Genomic DNA, 22,720 nt, shown 5'->3' on the forward strand with positions numbered 1-22,720 from the left:
CGCGATTATTCGATTTCGCGTAACTCGATAGATCTCCGCGTGTCACGCATCGGCGCTGCGATCGCGAAGCTCTCTATTACCGCGTTTAGACGCCACTCCGGTGAAACGTTTTACATAACTCAAGTCCAAACGCCTGTCGCTATTCTCGATTCTAACACCTCTCTTTTATAGTATCGCGAGACTTTGCCTGTGTGGAATACCTCTGTTCTTCGAACGAAGCCTTTTATCTCGGTCTTCTGTCAAAACAAGTTTCATCTTCGATACCGAGAAGAGGATTCCCGTACAGCTGCAGACAAGGTTTAATCCACCGACAATTTTTGCGTCCTCTTTGCCTTATCGCGTTTATTTAAAAATTAACCTTATCGCGATAGATACTGACCCACTACAAAAACGATCATTCCGATAGGATAAAAATGAATTACATTTAACGTCTCGTAAAGCACCACGCGAAACCGAGTCGACGATAAATCATACGAATATTCGAAAATGACTAACACGCGTTGCATAATGCGAAAAAACTCGCAATATTGCGCGCAGTTTGTGCATTACGCAGACTCTCGTTTCATTCGATGTGAGAGCGTCAGAATTACATAGGAATACGTATCTGCGCGTTGAGTACACTTCGATCATTAGAAAGTCACGAAGAATCTGTGGCAGCCTGGAAAGATAATGCATACGACCATTCCTATTCGCGTTTCCTCCATCCGCCTCTACGTCGTTGCGAAAATAACGAAAGTTTCGCACATTGGGTCGTATCGGACCCCGAAAATACCACGAGGGTACATTCCAACGAGAGACCGCCCGAGGCTGAAGAATTTATCGCGTTTCGAATTTTTGGAAACTAAAATGCAAATTAACCCTCGACGTGTAAGGCCTCGGGCTCGTTCGCGTCCCGTCGATATCCTGTCATTTCGTATTTTTCTCCCAGTTCACGTATAACGAAGCTTTCGGATTTTTCGCTTTCCTCTTTACGCTATTGTTCACGGAAAAGCCTATTGGCCGCCAATGACTCCGGTTTGCGCAATTAGCGCGGCGAGAAAACGTTTACGTAACAGGGGTTAAAAATTCTTCGACGTAACGCATCGAAGACACCGCGTAACAGAGTACAAAGAAACGAGCTACAGAATAACGCAGGCGAGCCATGTAACGCGTTGCTCGTTACGTATGAGCGTGACACTAATGACTGGTAAAAAGTACAGGGCCCGAGAGTCTGGAATCTTCCGTTTGCCTAGGCAACGCTCTGCCAATCGGGCTTCGCGGATTCTCTAATTCCAACGTGACTGTCGATTTTGCATACGTTTGCGTGGAACAAAGACAGGCTACCTATGCAACGAACGCAAAGTCCAGGCTCTCCCCGATTAATCGCGTTTCGCGATCGCGCGATTTCGTTATCGTCTCGGCTTTAATTGCCGCAGAAGCGTATTTCGACCGCGCGATTTTCTCCCCCCGAGATGGAATATAAACGGCGGCACGGTGGCAGTAAAAGTCGGGGAACCAGTTCTGGAATCGCTGGAAAACGCTCTGCCAAATAAAGAATGTCGTCCTCTCTCAGCGGTGTTCGCTACGCAAGAAAGTGAAAACGACCGGTGTTGGTCAGACGGTCGAGCTCGTTAAATAGAATGAGAACGGCGAATAATCCGCGCAGATTTCTATGGAGATTTATTTAAATTCCCGCTCGTAACGGCATACGCGGGTAATAGCGAGAGGAAGATTCAGCGAATCGCTTCTGTCCTCGTTAAAATCTCCAAGATAAAGACCTCTTTCCACTCGATTTTTATGTCCGTCCGGGGTGAAGTTAATTTCGAAATCTTCGGATTCAGCGTGATCTCGATCAATGGTAAGTCGAATTTTCGTGGACTGTGCGTCATCGTTAATTAAGAGGATGTTTAATCATAAACGGTTGCACAACTACCCCGATTCGCGCGCTGGTCAGCCACGCGTTATGGCCGATGCGTCGAGCGTGTCGATGAAAAAGACGTCGCGGGTGAAAAGGAGATTGCGAATTCGAAGGATATCGGGTTCGCAGCTGGAAAGTAAGAGGTGCCAATGAGCTGTCGGTTTCTCACGACTATACCGTGACGATCTTGCATCCCGGGTACCTGAGACTCGAGACCCGGTGACTCCTGTCTGCCCGTGAGGTAGCTCCCGATTCGCACGAAAAACCATTGCTTCTGGTCGTTCTCTATGTTTAATCCCAAAACACTGAGCACACTGAGACAACGAGAGTCTGTTTTATTTCTTTATTATGTGAGAGTCTTTATTTAGATGGCGTCACCCTGCTGTTACACGAAAAAATTGATAAAAGAATTTCTTTTTTAATGATTAAACAGGTTCATTTAATTAACATATCACGCTAGATTCTTCTCAACTCCGACACGCAAACCTCTATTCTCGACTACACACCATCTATGTGCCTCGCGCCCTTGCATCCCTGTTTTAAGCCAGATCTATCTCATTATATACACACGCTTTCTCTCTCAATCATTCTACAGACATTCCTACAAAAGGATTTGCCGCTATCACTTGTTTCTTCTGTGTCAAATACTCGAGTCGAACCCGATCTTATATACACCGTTGTCATTGCCTGACTTTAAGATGAGGCAATCCTTATCTACTCATTACACCTGCATCCGGATCTATGTTTGCTTCGAGGAACCATCAAGATTATCAATTTTCGAAGCAAGACTGAGTGACGCAATGGGTCTTCATAGGGCGTATAAGAACCTGGCAGAAGGGTTCGAGGGAACACCCTCTTTCGACAATCCACCGTCTGCATCACGCATCGCACAAGACTCAACCTCCACGCATTTATACAGAATAAAATGAAATCAAAGTTTAAAGTTAAATCTCTATAAATCCCATCATTTACCATAATTATCAGTGTCCCGTGTCTTGTGAACACTCGGACCACCTTGTCATCACTTGGACTAGGCCCTAGTAGGACTCTATAAATCATCAGTAGATGAAGATTATAGAAGTCAAAACTGATCTAAACTCCTCCAAAGATTGGCGAATCTATAAAACATGAAGACACGAGAAAGAAATCAGTCAGAATTAGAACATAAGGACAGACATGCCACATTCAGTCAAACGCATTCTGTCTTTGTATTATAGTAAAATAAAAATCTCAATACGAAAATTCACTTGAACTAGCTTACGTTTCTAAAAAGACATAGGCATCGCCTAATTAATCCTTTGCACTCGAGAGGCGCCCCTCAGTCACCATTTAATCAAAGTCCAAAGATGGATGTTAATTAATACATCAAATTTACAATTACCCAACGATGCGTGGAATATCGAAGTAAAATAACTTTACGTCCTAATTTGCATACCATTTCTTATTTACTGTTTCAAAAATATCGCCGACTATCTTTCTTTCTTTCTTTCTATCTTTAAAGTTGGAAACACCTCGTTGCTACACCTGAACCAAGATTAGTCTTCGATATAGACAGACGTCTCTAATTTTCGAAAACAGAGTCATCAGCTTTGGATAATCAGGAAACGACAACGAGCCTTCTCCGCTACGAAATCAAATGGCGGTTACTTTCCCCGAGTGACACGTTCGATAATTAATCTTCGCGAATTAGAATATTCGAGCTGTCATCGTTAAATTTCACTTCTCCTCGAAGGTTTAACCCCTTGACACGCTAATAGAGTACAATTGGGCGCGTCTCGCGAAAACTGCTCAACCTGACGCGAATAACTGAACAGTTACGTAAGCTTCTATGGCGTATAAAAAAGTCTTTCAAAATGTACGGATTGTGAGTGACAGTTCTCGGTATCCGAGGGACGCCAAGTCTAAACCGTACACTGTACAAGATGGAGGACGTCATTCAGACGTCACTGTGTTAAAAATTCAAATAGCCGCTGTAAGTTTCGATACATCGAAGTACAGAAATCCGCGTTCACGTGGAGAGATATTGTGGGAATGACGAGCATGGCGTGTTTAAGGTACAAGGCACCGAGTGTGACAGTACCTTTTGCGTGAGTGTTATCTGGAGTGCGTGCGAGAGGGCGAGTGACCGCGTGCAAAGGATCGGATGAACGGGATATTTATGGTAGTATCGAGTGCAAGTGAAGAGTGAAGGTGTAGGAATGCTTCTGAGTGTTTAGGATACGTGAACCGTCGAGGGCAAGGCTGCGAGGAGTGCGTGAGAAACCGGCGACTGAGTATAAAAGAAGACAGAGTGCAAGGTTCAAATAGGGATGCAAAGGCGTGAAAACGGAACAGTTCTTTGAGAGATAGTCAGTGTGAAAGTCGGAAGCTTAGAATATGATAAATCATATTTATTATTCACCACCGTCGATTTTGTTGCAGTAAAACTAAATAATAAAGTAATGTAGTCTTACATCTAGTCTTAATCTACTCTACATCCTAGCGATGTGGACGTGATCCCTTTCCCTGCGTTTTGTCTTTTGTCAACGCGTGTGTCTCCCGTTTTCTGGACACATATTTTAACCTGCGTGGCTCTAAACAGACAGGTCAGTTCTAACTGTTCGTCCGTTTAATAAGCATCTATGCAGTTCTTCCACCGTTTCCACTGACTATTTCTTTGCGTTAGAACCCCTTAACAGTTTGGTCATCACCCAACAATGCTACAATGTTTCCACTAACGATCGCGAAAATTCGAAACGTGACCGAATGGAGAAAAGAATCTCGCTGAAAGCGCCATCGAAGTTGCGAGTTTCGCAAACAAACGTCCCTAGCATCCGGAAGGCTAGGATAGCCTGGCTGAAACGACGAATCTCCTGTTTCGCGACGAGATCAGACTACGAGCCTCGGTTGGAGGATCATCGATTAAGAGTTCGCGTCCAGTTTCAATCGGTAGCAGAGGGTGCAAGGGCCGCTTTGCTCCCGGTGAAGCGCGGTGATTGCATGTTAATTCAACAGCGGAGCATTTGTGTGTATCGAAAGAGGGCGGTCTATTTAAACGCGGAGATCTTTCGAGGCAGGACTAGCTCGGAGTGGCTGAATACCTGCAACCGGATTAAGTTAACGCTGAGTGACAATCTCGGGTAATAGCGGAGGAGGAAATTGAGTAACTATGCAAATTTCCCTCTCCTTCTCTAGCACCCCTCTGCCTTCTCCCTCCCGTGGAAAAGCTTGCACGGATCCCGTAGGTCAGTTAAATCGTAATAACCGCGAACCAACAGGTCGAGCGGAAACGCGGTAAGAAGCGTTGCAATTAAACTTCTACCCCACCGACCCCCGGTAGCAACAGCAGATCGTAACATACATTTTTCAAGCGTAATTCGTTACACGCTAACACCGAGAAATCACCAGCTTGAAATAACCTAATGACGCTTTCGTTGCTATGAAATCGTATCAGAATCTGTCGCGCGGATAACCGTCATGCATAGTTGGTCGCCACCATTTTGTACGGCAATAGTTTCGCGGTATCAATTCTAAGAGATGATTCGACTAATTCTCTCGCTTCCTTCGAGTTTTATCCGAGGAGTCGAGAGTTTCCGACAAACCCAACAACCCAAAAATCCATGCACAATCTTAATCCAAACCAATTCCTCGATTCAACGTACCTACGATCAGAATTCGAATCAATTCGCGAATTCCGTTGAAAGACGGACCCCGATCCGCGTGAAAACCGTCCCCGATCCCGTTGAAAATCGGATTCTGATCCCATTGAAGATCGGACCCCAGTCCCGTTGAAAATCGAACCCCAGGTCCCGTTGAAAATGTGACCCCAAACTCGTTGAAAATCGGACCCCAATGTCGTTGAAAATTGGACCCCGATCCCATTGAAAATCGGATTCTGATCCCGTTGAAAATCGGACCCCAATTCCCTTGAAAATCGGAACCCAGTCCCGTTGAAAATCGAACCCCAGATCCCGTTGAAAATCGGACCCCAAACTCGTTGAAAATCGGACCCCGATCCAGTTGAAAATCGGACTTTGGTCCCATTGAAAATCGGACCCCGATCCAGTTGAAAATCGGACTTTGGTCCCATTGAAAATCGGACCCCGATCTCGTTGAAAATCGGACATCCCGTTGAAGATCGGACTCCGATCTCGTTGAAAATCGGACCCAGATCCCGTTGAAAATCGGACCCCGATTCCGTTGAAAATCGGACCCCGATCCCGTTGAAGATCGGACCCCGATTCAGTTGAAAGTTGGACCCCTATCCCCTTGAAAATTGGATCTCGATCCCATTGAAAATCGAACCTCGGTCCGGTTAAAAATCGAGCGCGAGGTTCACATTCCTGGCGTCGCCCAATCGTCGCGAGGACATCGCGGCGCGACGCGGCTCCGCTCGCGGTACGCGCGGCGCGTAAAGGGCTCGTTAACGCGTATCACGCGACGAGGCTGGCGTCGAGTGCATATTATGCGGGCTTTTTCGGCGCACGCGAGGTCGAGCGTTAACGCGCGCCGCGACACGGCTGGCAATTTAAAAGCGCACGCTCAGCGAGCTTTCGAGATTTTAACGCGAGTCGACCTCGCGACCGTGATTAATTTCGGATCGATGTCGCCTCGCGACTCGCCGCGAGGGCACCTCGATCGGTGCCCGCTTCGTACGCGCCAGTGTCTCTCCAACTATCCGCGTCACGTTTCTGTGATTAATACTTGGGCAACAGCGGACGATGGGCTGACAAATCGTGACTAAAACTTGATCCGTCGCCGCGATGAAAGCGGCCATTAGCGATTATAATCGTCCATCAGAATTGCATCGCCACGCGTTAATTGTATAATAACGCGTGAGACTGCCTCTATTCTCGGTGATACGTATACAAATGAAAGATCGTGGCTGGTGCAGATTGTGTTATAAAAGCTAATTGTTCACCGGTTGCAGCTAGTTATACAAGGTGGCCACTGAGAGACTAAACCACACGAAAATGTTACATTTGGAAACGTAATTAACACATTTTTGACAGTATTATGCGTGAAAAACATCCCCTAAATGTCCACCATTTTGCTGTTCACGAAGAAACGAAGATAAAGAAGATTGAGAATGAACAAGTTGTGACGCTTTCAAACTAAAAAGAAGTTTTTCAATGGCCACCCTGTATAAGGATTTTGCGTATGTAGCATGAATGTACGTAGCAGGTTTAGACGATGATCTCTTCCACTACGGTTCCCGGGTTTCAAAAAGAAAAACTGTAAATAATTTACACGCGTCTGCTGTGCGTTCATCAACGTCCTCGTTTTTCCATCCCAGCATTTGATTACATATTTATTTGCTACTCCATCGTTGAGCCAGTGTTCATATTTACGGCGTATTAAAAATGAGTGGAGTTTCGGACATCGAAGTTTGCCTCCTGCCTTGTAGCAGAAAATATCGCGACTCGAGTGACGAAAATTAATTTATAGCAAATCGGTTAGTAATACCTCTCCTCGTCGAGGGATCAAAAGATACAGGGATCCAAGGGATTCGAGAAGTCGATTCGATTCTTGTCGATTGTACAGGAATCGGAACCAGGAGGTTTATTAAAAACGGAATACCAGTGACGTTTCCAATAGCAAAGCCAGATGGCGTGTAACGCAATAGCGGGGCAAAGCCGAGCTTAACCGTCGTGAAAGACTGTAGAGATTACTATACTCCTGCAATCCTGCCGGAGCATCATATTCACCGCGAACGCGTAAAAATGCCGGACTCGTTTTCGCCACGCGTTGGACGCGTTCGATCGACCGCAAGCGATGGAATTTCGCTTGGCCCCGGGCGCCATTTGCAATCGGGCAAGCGCCATTTAATTGAGCGTTGTTCTTCATTACGCGCCGAAAACCTCGCCGATATTATATTTCGCGGACAAGTTATCTCTGTCCGGCCGAAACAGGACGCGATGTACATCTCGAAAAATAAAACAAAAATTCAAAACAAAAAAGCGTTATTACGCGTTGGATATTAAATTCAACCCGTTGGTACACAGTCGATCGATCCCTGTTCATAATTCGAACTCTCTCCTTTTCCCTCCCTTTCAGTCTCGTCGTTTATCCTCGCTGCAACCGCCGATGTGTTCCGACGAACACGCTTCCTCCGACCAAGCCAGCCCGAAAAGTCGCGAAACAAAAACACTAGGGCGGGGAAAAAATAGCTCTGCCGGTATCCCAGGCACAGCTTGAACGAAATCGCGAACGGATACGATATTAGACCGAAGTTTCTGCCCGAAAAACGTACCGCGGAACGCGGAGCAGGCCGAGTTTTAATAGTCACCGGGCCATTCGCTGTGTTTCCGGAGTTCTCATTGTTCGAGTACTCGAGGAACCGGCTGGCCGTGCAACCGGTAATCCGTCAGATGTTCCTGCCACGCGGAAACTGGAAATTCGATGTGTATTTCCTCTCCTCTTTTTCGCTGCTCGCTATCCGACCCCGACCCCCCCTGGTATTTCCCTTCCGAGTCGGGGAGCACGAAACGAAAACGGTTAGACGTTCTTCGTCCCGCCGACTGGCTCGTCCCTCGAAATTCCTCTCGATATCCCGGCGAATTCGAACTTAAGGGTATTTATTAGAGAACGACGAAAGTTTCGGCTAGAGCGAGGGTAAGTTTAAAAAGTTTCCACGACAAAACTGTGTCGCGTCGCGACAAGCCGAGGATTGTTATACGGTGAACAACCGCGAGACCAAGTTCCACGATCTTCGTTATTCCCGGCACGAATGGAAAGTTTTTCGAGTGTAAAACGCCGTCTTGTTTTAAGGGAAACTACCCCCTTCCTCGGCTACGTTGACTCCGAGTCAACCGGAGGCTGATTGATCCTCTGGTTCTTCGAGTGTGCCTTGGAGTCTCTTCGATCTCGTATTTCCTCGAAGGAAAATGGGAAAAGAAGGAAACGAGGTAACTAGACAGAGAGGATATAAATTTGAAGGCACGTTCCAACGCATTTCCCATTGCTGACGCGCAATAGGACACGGCTGACGTATCGGCATAAGAGAGACAGAGGCAAACTAGGTGAACTCGCAGAGGCAACCGAGATTCGATGGCGGTTTTGGCGCATCTCGGGTTCTCTGGAAGGTCGAAAAGAATCGGAAGCCGTTGCGGCGATGCACGAGATCCGCCTAATTGCGTTAGACTCCGTAACCAACGGAGTCATTGCTAAGTAGCTGCAGGCGGTTTAAGGTTTTCCCGAGAACACCGTCCTCGCCTTCCATCTCGAGACGCTCTGCGACTTCGCCTGGTTTTTCGAGTACACGAGCTAACCGGAGAAAAATCCGATTAATCGAATCCAATCCTCTGCCCACCCTCGCAAGTCTTTTTATTTAAAAGGGACAAAGAGATACACGTCCCGTGTCGCGTTCAATTGACTCCGTCGCGCCGATATCAAGCACTTAAGATAAATACAGCCGAGTACCCATCAGACTCGCCCCGTTTCCTCGATGTAATCAACCGCGTCGATTTCCGCGTGATTCACGAGACGTCCACTCGATCGACGTTTCCAACGAACGACCACGCTCAAGTCGGAATTCCAACAAAGCCGAGCTTCCACACCTCTGGAAGCCTTTCCTCGAGGACCGGTAATTAGAGAGCAACTTCGATTAACATCTCGCCACCGAGTTATGCCCGTTTCCTTGTAAAACTCGCATCCGTTGGCCGCCATTTTCTCGCAAATTAACGTCCTCGTAAATCAAACGGAACCTTTCACTCCGATTAATCAACCGTCCCGAGCGATATTTCGATTTCGCCGCTTCGAATGCGCCTCGCGTCCGCTATAGGGCGTCCCGGTGCCTGCAGGGGACGGAGACGTCTCTGGAAGGTGGCTCACGAGAGCACAATGTTCATGGTCGTCGCTCGAGCACGTCCAACCTGTCGATGGGCAAAAACGCGTGGTTCGATGGCTCGAAACGGGCTCGTTGGCTCGTCTCGAATCCCTGGCCACGTTTCGAGCTAGCGGTTTATTTACGAGGTCTGATTTTCCATCTACGAGATGGCTAAAACGCTACGTTCCTCGCTCGATTTCGGAGTTTCTGCAGCGCAGCCGGGTCACGTGACCGGATTGGTCGAGTTAGGGCACGATCCAATTAGGTTCCAAGATCGCTCGAGGAGAATCAACTTCCTCGTTGTATTTTTCTCCTTTTATTATTAGCCTCTTTATCGAGTTCGGGATAGACTCGATAGCTGATCGAGAAGCATGTCTATATCTAGGCGAGAATGTATCTCGATGAATGTGTTTCGGGTTAATCGAGTTTGGATTGTTTTGCTATATTCCTATTGAAAAGTAAAATTAGTCCTGCACAAAATCAATAGCGAAGGAAGGGTGCGAACGAATAGTTTGGAGGACCCAGGCTGCGAGAAATATTATTTATATAAATGGTAGATAAGAATTGGGGGTTTAGGGAACTGCATCACGTAAAGAACACCTCATCGTTCAAAATTGTAGCCTAAATTCACCAATGACTCAGGAGTCGACTCTAAGTCGAGGAATGTTTACCAAACACGAGATACCTTCCTCTATCTTCCCTTATCACGCAAAATTGTACACAAACCCAAACCTAAATCGGACACGAATCATCTAAAACCAAACAAAGATCACCGATAATTCGGGAGCCAACCCTATGTCAATCGATATTCCCCCAAAACGCAACGTACCTCTTCTCCCCAATACAAAACTGCATATATACCCAAAACCAAAAACAAATAAACCACATTTGGTATAGTTCAACTCTCCAGCGTCATACTTCTTCGAGATTCTACGTTACTGTACTATCCGTAATTATACCTAGTTATCCGCGTTAGTATCAATCACCACGCTTCTGCTCGAGACTTAGCCGAACGCCATTTTCTTGAAGTCACCGCGGTAATTGTGACACTCGAGTCGTTCAGTTAATAGAGAAACTCTGAAAGCTAGATATATCTTGCGTAATAAAAGAACTGGAAAGAGAATTGCACGTATTCTAGTTGCCCTGTAATTATAAACCCACAATGTCGATAACTCCAAATTAACGGAACTTCGGTTCCGCCGTGCGATTCGGGCTTCATCCTGCCATATCTGTATCCAAGCCCGATATCACAGCTCCCTAGAGGGCGAACGAAACAGTTCGCTATTCGCCCGGTAGCCACGCCTAATGGCGTCCAAAGTATCGAAATGTTCCTAGCCGAGATGTAGGTCGGCGAAATGAGACGTTCTTCCTTTCTACATCCAGCCGGATCGGTGAAAAAAATTCGTTAAAATACGTTCGGCTATCCGTGGAGACCAGAGCTTAGCTGAGGAATTCCGATGGCTTACGAAAATCGAACGACTCCGACATCGATGCGATCGGATAGCAACGAGCTTTTCAACCGACCACGCGTACCGTCTCCTAATTATTTACGAACAGCTGATTATTTACGAGCAGCTGATTATTTACGAGCAACTAACTATTTACAGCACCCGCCACGACCACGGTCAACAAACGGGAAATGGGAATTAGTCGCGTTTTATCGCTGCTTGTACCCTTTGCAGCGGCGCCAAAGCGTACACCTGGTTGTCGCGAAAATTAACTATGAGGGTGACAAAGGTCGGGATTGCTTCACGGTAGACCGGGATTTCGCGGTGCAAGTTGCCACCAGCGGCCGGTTACAAGGGGGCGGACTCGGAATTACGAGTTGCAAGCGAGCGCAGTTTGAGGCCGGGGCGAGTGTCGTGGGGTAAACGCTCGCAGGAGTTTCCAGGATCTTCAAATATTAACTAACCAAATTGTAAAGGACACCGAGAGGCGTTGAAACGAGCGAGAATAGTTTCGCGACTTTTCGCACGCTTTTTCGCAGCAAAGATGGCCGATTTTTAACGTTGTCGATGTGTAACAGTTGGAAATAAAATTGCCCGAGTCTACTATAAATGTCGTAATAGCAATAACCATATTGAAAATTTTATTTATTACCGTTCGATGATACGTGGAACCGACGTCGCTCGTGACGCTACTGGGAAATTCCACGTCGGTGATTGGTGACCTCCGAGGCATTCGACGCGTCAAATTTCACCTGCTCGCGATGAAAATTCGAATGCAAATTCCAAAGAAATTTTTAGGACGAAGAGCGGCGACACGGTGACAGGTTCCGCTTTGATCGACATAATGGGAGGGGGTAAGAAGTGGCGGGGATATCAGTGCCGTAGGTAAGACGGATCGTACCTCGTCCTTCCGTAATATCTTTCTTTCCGCTTGTACGCACGACCGAGATAGAATTTATATTTGAGAGCGATTCATCGCGCTCCGCGTGACAGCAGTGACCTCTGCCACGTGGCAACTGCAGCTTCCAGCGCCCTCTGCGTTCAACTTTAGATGCGTTTCGGAACACTCTTCGCAGTGACGTGGATTCTAAATCCGGTGGTTAGCTTGGTTGGAATGCAAATAAGAGCAATGAGCATGAGGTTATGATCGCGATGTGGGTGGCAGCAGTTAAGAACAGTTAGGGAAAAGAAGTCAGACATCTGGAGTAATCTAGTGGACGAGAAAAGATTACGAGTGTGCTTCCTCGAATCGAACGGTTCCCAGTTTTCGTCACGCGATATACTTTGAATCGTGATTCGGTTGCACCTCCGAGAGATGGCGGGCGTATCGCTGAACCCTCAATGGCTCCGACTCGAATTTTACAGGAGCGAGAAGAAGGCGACGTCGAAACGGATCCATTATCGTCGGTGTAACCGATACACGATTGGTTTCAAAGGAAGGTCAGGATCAGGCAACCGGGTATAATTAATAACTTGGCCAACGATCGAAGGGAAAAGAATCGGGAAAGAGCGAGAAGAAGAGAGGGAAAAATGACAGTCGGCGAGTATTAATGATGGGTGGTATCGCTGAAAAGGAACAAGAAAACAGTTCGACTGGAACAGAATCGCTGCGGTTTAAATGTCTTCGAGCGCGCATTGGATTACGACGATCGTTCTTACGACTTCGACAACCTACTATCGCGTTACCAACTTCTGAGAACGCAGACAGCACGCCTCGGGTGTGCCTTTTTTTCCACCCAACCTTCTCTCCTTGAAAGCTACGCGAGCCTGCAATTTCCTTTACGGCATGGTAATGAGTAAATTGTACCGTCGTGAAACCAACCAACGAAGAATAAACGAGAAGTGAAAAAAAAATAAAAAGTAAACCTAGTTTCGAACCCCGAATAACGTTTCTCCAAACGCATTTAACAAATGACCACGCCTAACCTCGAAAACGATTCGAAGCTGAACGACTAAATTCGCGACGAATACTTTCGAACGTTAACCCGCGAGAATCTCGTTTGTTCCCGCAATTTACGCAGCCAGCCGAGAAACGCAGCTTTTGCGGATCGACGCGACGGGAACGGCATTGAGAAAGCCGCTCGTGAGAAGCCACTTTGATGTCGAGAAGCGTTCCGCGATTTTTTCCATTCGCCCTCGCGACCGCTCTCTTTACACGCGGGTTGCCATGCACCAGTGGCGAACAATCGAGCGGCCGACGCAAGCTCTACGCTTCCCGTTTCACTCCGCCTTTACCCGTTCCTCTACGCGAATACGCGTCCGTCGCGCCGCGTCGCGCCGCACCGCGCCACGTGACGTAGCGCGGAGGCAGGTGATGGTGCTCGAAAGCAGCGAGGCTTTGCGCGAAATGTGGGTCAACCTCGGCGCGGTGCGTGCGCCTCTCGGCTGCGAATCAGAAAAGCCCGACTTTCCTGGATATATTTTCCCCAGCCTTTTTCCCTTTTCCCCCACCTTTCTTTTTTCCACCTTTCTCCTTCTTTCTTAAACAGGCAACAAGCGTGCCAAACAGCAAACTGGAACAGCTGTCGTTTCCAACGACGAATTTTTCTCACGCGTTAAACCACCCGTGACAACCCGACCGATTTGCTGCTGCAACGATCGTTATTTGCCGTGGTTCCCGACGAAAATAGAGATGGCGTGCGTGCGATCGCGATCGCAGCGCCACGCAACGGCAGGATAATTCGAAACGCCTGCGAGCGTGGCTGTGCACGCTGACGCATGGCGTATCGAAGAAATCGACGCGAACACGCTGGAAACCGAACGGCAACGAAATTACATTCGCGATTCGGATTTTAATTCCGCGATATCGAACACGACGCGATAAACACGATCAGATACGCGATACGCGAATCGACTGGCAAATCCCCTGATAGGACGAGGACGATGCTTTTCCTGGCACGTCGAAGTGGCTCTGACAGTTTTTTTCTGCGTCACACGGGCCTCAAGGAGAGACACAGTTTCTCGGGACAATGAGAGGGGAGACGAGTCGCGGTAGCTGTATAATGCGGGAGCAGGGACGAACTCGCGAGACGTTCCCTCGACAAAGCAGCCTGGCCACGAGAACGAGTAACGAATCGCGGTTACGTGCACAATTTTAATACCATTAACATCCCCACGATACCCGGTCGAGTCGCTAACGAGATCGACGCAGTCTAACGCGAACGTTAATTTTCTTGAAATATGCCGGATTTTGCGGCGCGGAAACGCCGTTGTCGCGAAGAACGCGGGAGAAATCGACGAAGAGAAGATACGAAACGCAACGTGAAAAACAAAAATCGAAGAAGAAAAAAGGAGAGAGAGAGAGAGTTGTATCGTGCAATGGAAAACAGTTACCAGTGGAGAAAAATGAGAATCTTCTAGAAATTCGAGGTCAGGTTGCGCGGGTAACAGAGACGCTTGCTAATTGCGGTTAATTAGCTCGTTGATGTGGATTATGCATAATGAAGAAGATGTGCCATTGCGCAAGCTAGCAAAAACGAATCCAGGCCATCGGTGCATATTCCCGATGAGTTTACAAGAAAAGAGAGATCTTCGAAATACGATACTTCCACGCTGATAGTCAAGTACGGATAACATCGTTCCAACTATCGACAAATAGACTTCGTTGTGTGCCTGTGAGTAAAGATGAACGACGCCTGATACATATAATTCCGAGGAAGACGCAACGAGTGGTAAAACGAAGCAGCGAGCTATTTATACCTCGCGTAATAACGATTAATTCGGGAATGCAACTTTCTGATCGTTGGTACCATACCGGGAAAGAATTCTGCTTTACCCACCAGTAGCAACACACACGAGTCGGTTACCTACAGCGACTATTTACCGACGCGACGAATTACCAACACGAGATACCTCCCGTGTTATCATACTCCACTGCAGCGGACTTCCTTACCGACGTATCGATCCACAAAGATAAGTTTTAAAAAAAAATCACTATTTCACTGGAATCGATGTTTCCCATACGTTAACCTCGATAACGCGCAGTCTCGACGGAAAAATAATACTTTCACCGATTCCGGTTCTCGTAAGAAACTCCGTAAGAAACTTCGTAAGAGGCTTCGTAAGAAGGCGATACTTTCCTCGATGAATTAAGAAAATTACGATCGAAGGCACGTCTGGGATAAAACCCCAGCTCCTTTCCTCTCGATTAAGTTCAGCAATTTCCAGCGTGCTTTTAATCTTCGTTTGGACGCGAGCGCCGCGATAAAGCCAGTACTACGAAAACGCATAATATACGGCACAAGAAGACGAGCGAGTGGTGTAACGACGTAGGCGGATCGTCTCGCCCCCGCAGCTCAAACAACACGGCTGGAAGACGAAGAAAAAGGGGAAGAAGAGGCTCTTTTGGTGCGCGTCGGCCGCCTCCTCTTCTCCTTTTCCTCTATTCACCTTGCGCGACCAATGGCATAACCCCTGGCCTAACCCAGGCACAGAGGCAGGCTCGCGTATTCCCAGGCAAAGGATCACGCGTGTCTCTCGTGCAGGGTTAGGTGGACGAAACGAGAAGTTGGAATAAATTGGGAAGCTTTCCTGGAGAGACGAACACGCCTCGTCATCCGGCACGTGCTGGCCCGTTCGCAAACCGGTTCTCGATTCACCACTCGACCGACCATCGTTTTTATCCTCCCGGCCGGGTTCACGATCGATCCTTGACGAATTATCGTCGCCGGCCCGACCGCTCTTGCGCAGAAAAACGAAATTACGCACGGACACCGAGGATGCCCGCGCGTCCGCGCCTTCGTTTTTCATCACGGTTATATAACGAATGGCCGGCCCGCGTTTTGCTCGGCTGAAATATGCAGAGCTGTTCCCGTGATCAAAGTGCGCCGAGCGAAACGCTCGCAGAGAATCGTGGCGTTGGTACGAGAGCCTGTGCCGAGCACAGGGCGCTCTTTCAATTAGAATACGCGACGAGAGAGGCTCTGTGTGCCTCGTGGTGTATCGTCCAAACGAGATACGCGAAACGCGAATATCCTCTACCAGTCCAATGGAATACCGCCTACTCTTAACGGATCTCGCGAATTCGTTCGCAAACGTCCATGAGAGCGGCTGGTTTTACGCGTCAGGTTAATCATCGACTGCATCGAAAAGATTCCTCACCGTCCGATTAACGTCCAAGGTTGCGCCTGGTCTTTGTCTATTTTCGGCTAATTACACGGAATATTACACTCCAAGTATCAACACACTCCTAACCAACCGTTCGCTGTACGCGTAATTACCCGTCGATCAAACCTCCAAGGAATTCCCTTTCTCCAAACTTCCCTGCGAGAACTTTACCTGCAACTTACACGCCACTCTCTGCGATAAGAACAACACAGCGTACCTTGAAATCCGAGAATCCGAGAATCCGAGAATCCGAAAATCCGAGAATCCACGATTCCACGCTATCCTGTGTTCATCGCGCAAGCCTGCAACTTACACGCCACTCTCTGCGATAAGAACAACACAGCGTACCTTGAAATCTGAGAATCCGAGAATCCGAAAATCCGAGAATCCACGATTCCACGCTATCCTGTGTTCATCGCGCAGACGAATCCCTACACGGGTATAATTAATAACTTGGCCAACGATCGAAGGGAAAAGAATCGGGAAAGAGCGAGAAGAAGAGAGGGAAAAATGACAGTCGGCGAGTATTAATGATGGGTGGTATCGCTGAAAAGGAACAAGAAAACAGTTCGACTGGAACAGAATCGCTGCGGTTTAAATGTCTTCGAGCGCGCATTGGATTACGACGATCGTTCTTACGACTTCGACAACCTACTATCGCGTTACCAACTTCTGAGAACGCAGACAGCACGCCTCGGGTGTGCCTTTTTTTCCACCCAACCTTCTCTCCTTGAAAGCTACGCGAGCCTGCAATTTCCTTTACGGCATGGTAATGAGTAAATTGTACCGTCGTGAAACCAACCAACGAAGAATAAACGAGAAGTGAAAAAAAAATAAAAAGTAAACCTAGTTTCGAACCCCGAATAACGTTTCTCCAAACGCATTTAACAAATGACCACGCCTAACCTCGAAAACGATTCGAAGCTGAACGACTAAATTCGCGACGAATACTTTCGAACGTTAACCCGCGAGAATCTCGTTTGTTCCCGCAATTTACGCAGCCAGCCGAGAAACGCAGCTTTTGCGGATCGACGCGACGGGAACGGCATTGAGAAAGCCGCTCGTGAGAAGCCACTTTGATGTCGAGAAGCGTTCCGCGATTTTTTCCATTCGCCCTCGCGACCGCTCTCTTTACACGCGGGTTGCCATGCACCAGTGGCGAACAATCGAGCGGCCGACGCAAGCTCTACGCTTCCCGTTTCACTCCGCCTTTACCCGTTCCTCTACGCGAATACGCGTCCGTCGCGCCGCGTCGCGCCGCACCGCGCCACGTGACGTAGCGCGGAGGCAGGTGATGGTGCTCGAAAGCAGCGAGGCTTTGCGCGAAATGTGGGTCAACCTCGGCGCGGTGCGTGCGCCTCTCGGCTGCGAATCAGAAAAGCCCGACTTTCCTGGATATATTTTCCCCAGCCTTTTTCCCTTTTCCCCCACCTTTCTTTTTTCCACCTTTCTCCTTCTTTCTTAAACAGGCAACAAGCGTGCCAAACAGCAAACTGGAACAGCTGTCGTTTCCAACGACGAATTTTTCTCACGCGTTAAACCACCCGTGACAACCCGACCGATTTGCTGCTGCAACGATCGTTATTTGCCGTGGTTCCCGACGAAAATAGAGATGGCGTGCGTGCGATCGCGATCGCAGCGCCACGCAACGGCAGGATAATTCGAAACGCCTGCGAGCGTGGCTGTGCACGCTGACGCATGGCGTATCGAAGAAATCGACGCGAACACGCTGGAAACCGAACGGCAACGAAATTACATTCGCGATTCGGATTTTAATTCCGCGATATCGAACACGACGCGATAAACACGATCAGATACGCGATACGCGAATCGACTGGCAAATCCCCTGATAGGACGAGGACGATGCTTTTCCTGGCACGTCGAAGTGGCTCTGACAGTTTTTTTCTGCGTCACACGGGCCTCAAGGAGAGACACAGTTTCTCGGGACAATGAGAGGGGAGACGAGTCGCGGTAGCTGTATAATGCGGGAGCAGGGACGAACTCGCGAGACGTTCCCTCGACAAAGCAGCCTGGCCACGAGAACGAGTAACGAATCGCGGTTACGTGCACAATTTTAATACCATTAACATCCCCACGATACCCGGTCGAGTCGCTAACGAGATCGACGCAGTCTAACGCGAACGTTAATTTTCTTGAAATATGCCGGATTTTGCGGCGCGGAAACGCCGTTGTCGCGAAGAACGCGGGAGAAATCGACGAAGAGAAGATACGAAACGCAACGTGAAAAACAAAAATCGAAGAAGAAAAAAGGAGAGAGAGAGAGAGTTGTATCGTGCAATGGAAAACAGTTACCAGTGGAGAAAAATGAGAATCTTCTAGAAATTCGAGGTCAGGTTGCGCGGGTAACAGAGACGCTTGCTAATTGCGGTTAATTAGCTCGTTGATGTGGATTATGCATAATGAAGAAGATGTGCCATTGCGCAAGCTAGCAAAAACGAATCCAGGCCATCGGTGCATATTCCCGATGAGTTTACAAGAAAAGAGAGATCTTCGAAATACGATACTTCCACGCTGATAGTCAAGTACGGATAACATCGTTCCAACTATCGACAAATAGACTTCGTTGTGTGCCTGTGAGTAAAGATGAACGACGCCTGATACATATAATTCCGAGGAAGACGCAACGAGTGGTAAAACGAAGCAGCGAGCTATTTATACCTCGCGTAATAACGATTAATTCGGGAATGCAACTTTCTGATCGTTGGTACCATACCGGGAAAGAATTCTGCTTTACCCACCAGTAGCAACACACACGAGTCGGTTACCTACAGCGACTATTTACCGACGCGACGAATTACCAACACGAGATACCTCCCGTGTTATCATACTCCACTGCAGCGGACTTCCTTACCGACGTATCGATCCACAAAGATAAGTTTTAAAAAAAAATCACTATTTCACTGGAATCGATGTTTCCCATACGTTAACCTCGATAACGCGCAGTCTCGACGGAAAAATAATACTTTCACCGATTCCGGTTCTCGTAAGAAACTCCGTAAGAAACTTCGTAAGAGGCTTCGTAAGAAGGCGATACTTTCCTCGATGAATTAAGAAAATTACGATCGAAGGCACGTCTGGGATAAAACCCCAGCTCCTTTCCTCTCGATTAAGTTCAGCAATTTCCAGCGTGCTTTTAATCTTCGTTTGGACGCGAGCGCCGCGATAAAGCCAGTACTACGAAAACGCATAATATACGGCACAAGAAGACGAGCGAGTGGTGTAACGACGTAGGCGGATCGTCTCGCCCCCGCAGCTCAAACAACACGGCTGGAAGACGAAGAAAAAGGGGAAGAAGAGGCTCTTTTGGTGCGCGTCGGCCGCCTCCTCTTCTCCTTTTCCTCTATTCACCTTGCGCGACCAATGGCATAACCCCTGGCCTAACCCAGGCACAGAGGCAGGCTCGCGTATTCCCAGGCAAAGGATCACGCGTGTCTCTCGTGCAGGGTTAGGTGGACGAAACGAGAAGTTGGAATAAATTGGGAAGCTTTCCTGGAGAGACGAACACGCCTCGTCATCCGGCACGTGCTGGCCCGTTCGCAAACCGGTTCTCGATTCACCACTCGACCGACCATCGTTTTTATCCTCCCGGCCGGGTTCACGATCGATCCTTGACGAATTATCGTCGCCGGCCCGACCGCTCTTGCGCAGAAAAACGAAATTACGCACGGACACCGAGGATGCCCGCGCGTCCGCGCCTTCGTTTTTCATCACGGTTATATAACGAATGGCCGGCCCGCGTTTTGCTCGGCTGAAATATGCAGAGCTGTTCCCGTGATCAAAGTGCGCCGAGCGAAACGCTCGCAGAGAATCGTGGCGTTGGTACGAGAGCCTGTGCCGAGCACAGGGCGCTCTTTCAATTAGAATACGCGACGAGAGAGGCTCTGTGTGCCTCGTGGTGTATCGTCCAAACGAGATACGCGAAACGCGAATATCCTCTACCAGTCCAATGGAATACCGCCTACTCTTAACGGATCTCGCGAATTCGTTCGCAAACGTCCATGAGAGCGGCTGGTTTTACGCGTCAGGTTAATCATCGACTGCATCGAAAAGATTCCTCACCGTCCGATTAACGTCCAAGGTTGCGCCTGGTCTTTGTCTATTTTCGGCTAATTACACGGAATATTACACTCCAAGTATCAACACACTCCTAACCAACCGTTCGCTGTACGCGTAATTACCCGTCGATCAAACCTCCAAGGAATTCCCTTTCTCCAAACTTCCCTGCGAGAACTTTACCTGCAACTTACACGCCACTCTCTGCGATAAGAACAACACAGCGTACCTTGAAATCCGAGAATCCGAGAATCCGAGAATCCGAAAATCCGAGAATCCACGATTCCACGCTATCCTGTGTTCATCGCGCAGACGAATCCCTACAATCCACTGGCGAGTGGTGGCTACGGCACTGCCGAATGTACACGAACCGTGGCCCAGTGTGAAGAACCGCGATGGCGAAGGCGGGTCGAAAGCAGCTCGCTGCTTTAGGTCGAAAGAGGATCGCCCGGGATTCTGACGTTGGTCGTTGAGTCTCCCGAGGCTGAAGAGGAACCGAAACGAGGCCGCTCGTTTGCCTCGGTGCACTGCGAAGATTCCACGGTACAATCGACCAATGGACCAATCGAACGACACACGGTCAAATCGGACGATCGACCAGCTCGAGGCTCGATTTTCCCGTAACCTGAATCGCTGTCTGGCTATCTAGTTCTTACACGCGGTGTATCGCAGTGTGCCATCGATTCCGGGCACCCACGTGCCTTCATTCACGACGAGGTTACGTGTGCGTGGACAAAGAGGTAAAGAGCAGAGGCCACGCACGCGAATCCGAGTCCCGACCTATCCAATTAGAACGATCTAGGGGAGCGAGGTGAGAAAGGAGCGAGGTACCGATTTCCCGCCACGGAACCTGACCAACCGAGCGGTTTTCTCGAACAGTTTCGTGAAAAATTCAACGACCTGGTCCCGTTGCAGATGCGAGGATATTCCGAGAAAATATTCGGCGCATTTGACCCACCGAGGGTACGAATTATCTCCGCTGGCCAGACTTTGCGAATCGACGGTTGAATTTTTCCACGAGTTCCGTGAGTCCAGCGGACCAGGTTGCCCGCATTAACCGTGTCGTTTGCTGCATTTTTGTACCGTTACGAGGGAAACAGGACTCGCTTCTCCTTTTTTTCCTTCTCGCGGGGTGAGCTTTTTCCTCGTATTTGCTGCAACGGTGCATAGAAACGATGAGATGGATTGAAACGCAAGAGGACGCGCTTTATTCCGCTGTTTGCATTGCACGTTTACGCGAATCGATGAATATATCGATGCCAATCCTGACTCTAAACGGTTGACGTTGAAGCAGCAAATGTAATTACGAAACTGGACCAAGTCAGAAATTCGATACAAGTCGTTTTTATTGCTCGCTTATGTCGCGATGAAATATCAAGAAGACAGAAAGCAGAGGTTCAAACTGTTACATCGAGTTTATAGCTCCATTGTAATCGACTTTTTTGATTTATAACGTATTCAAAGCGCGGAAATATGTACGACTGAGGCCACTCTCATAATCACCGACACGTATATCTATTTATCATTGTGTAGAACGTCCCGTTTTATTGGGGACGGTGAGATATCTCGTGACCAGGGATTACAGTTATCGAGAAAACGTTCTTACGTAATCGTCGTTATTTACAAACAATTTTTCTTCCGAGTCTAATGGTAGAAGTGATACGAGGCTAAAGTTAATTTTAACGAAACGAGTAGCTATACGTTCTCTCATTCGCGATGCAATACCGTTCGTTGTATCAAAAATTACGAGATCTTCCTCTACATCGAACGACCATCGAAATCTCATTACAGTCGAACAAAACGCTCCCTATTTAACCGGCGCACCCTATTTAAAGCGGCGAATCCCGGTAAATGCAGTATTCGAGAAACGCTCGGGACATGCTACTCGTGCGACAAAAGGAGCGAGTTTTTAGCGAATTCTCGAGATATTCAAAAGGATGGCGAGAAACGTCGAGGAGGGCTGGAGTCGCGGGGAATTTACGGAAAAAGGTTGTTTGGAACCCGGCGCGGAGCAAAGGCGAGCACGGGTCGAGTGTCGTTTGGAAGCATCCAAGAGGCACGCGGATCGATGGGTGAATTTCCGAGGAGCTCGAGCAATTCAAGAAAACAGAGGGAGCCATTAAGGGGCGAGTATCGAGGGTAGAGAAGATTCCGGGAGCATTTGGTCGGGAACAAAGGGTCGGTGAAAAAGCGGGCGCAACGATGGGAATTCCTGCAACGGTGGTTCCGTGGCGCGAAACCGCGCCACCTGGGTTCGCCGCCGATTCCGCGTAAGTCGTTAGCGCGTGCAGAAGAAGAAGCGAGGAACGCGGTGGAACTCGTTTCTAAACAAACGACCACTGTCCGATGGAAACCGTGTTGCGAGAGTCCAGGTCAGAGACCGCTCTT

The sequence above is a fragment of the Eufriesea mexicana genome, unplaced genomic scaffold (assembly GCF_001483705.2).
Source record: "Eufriesea mexicana isolate 0111107269 unplaced genomic scaffold, ASM148370v2 scaffold77, whole genome shotgun sequence".
Taxonomy (NCBI): domain Eukaryota; kingdom Metazoa; phylum Arthropoda; class Insecta; order Hymenoptera; family Apidae; genus Eufriesea; species Eufriesea mexicana.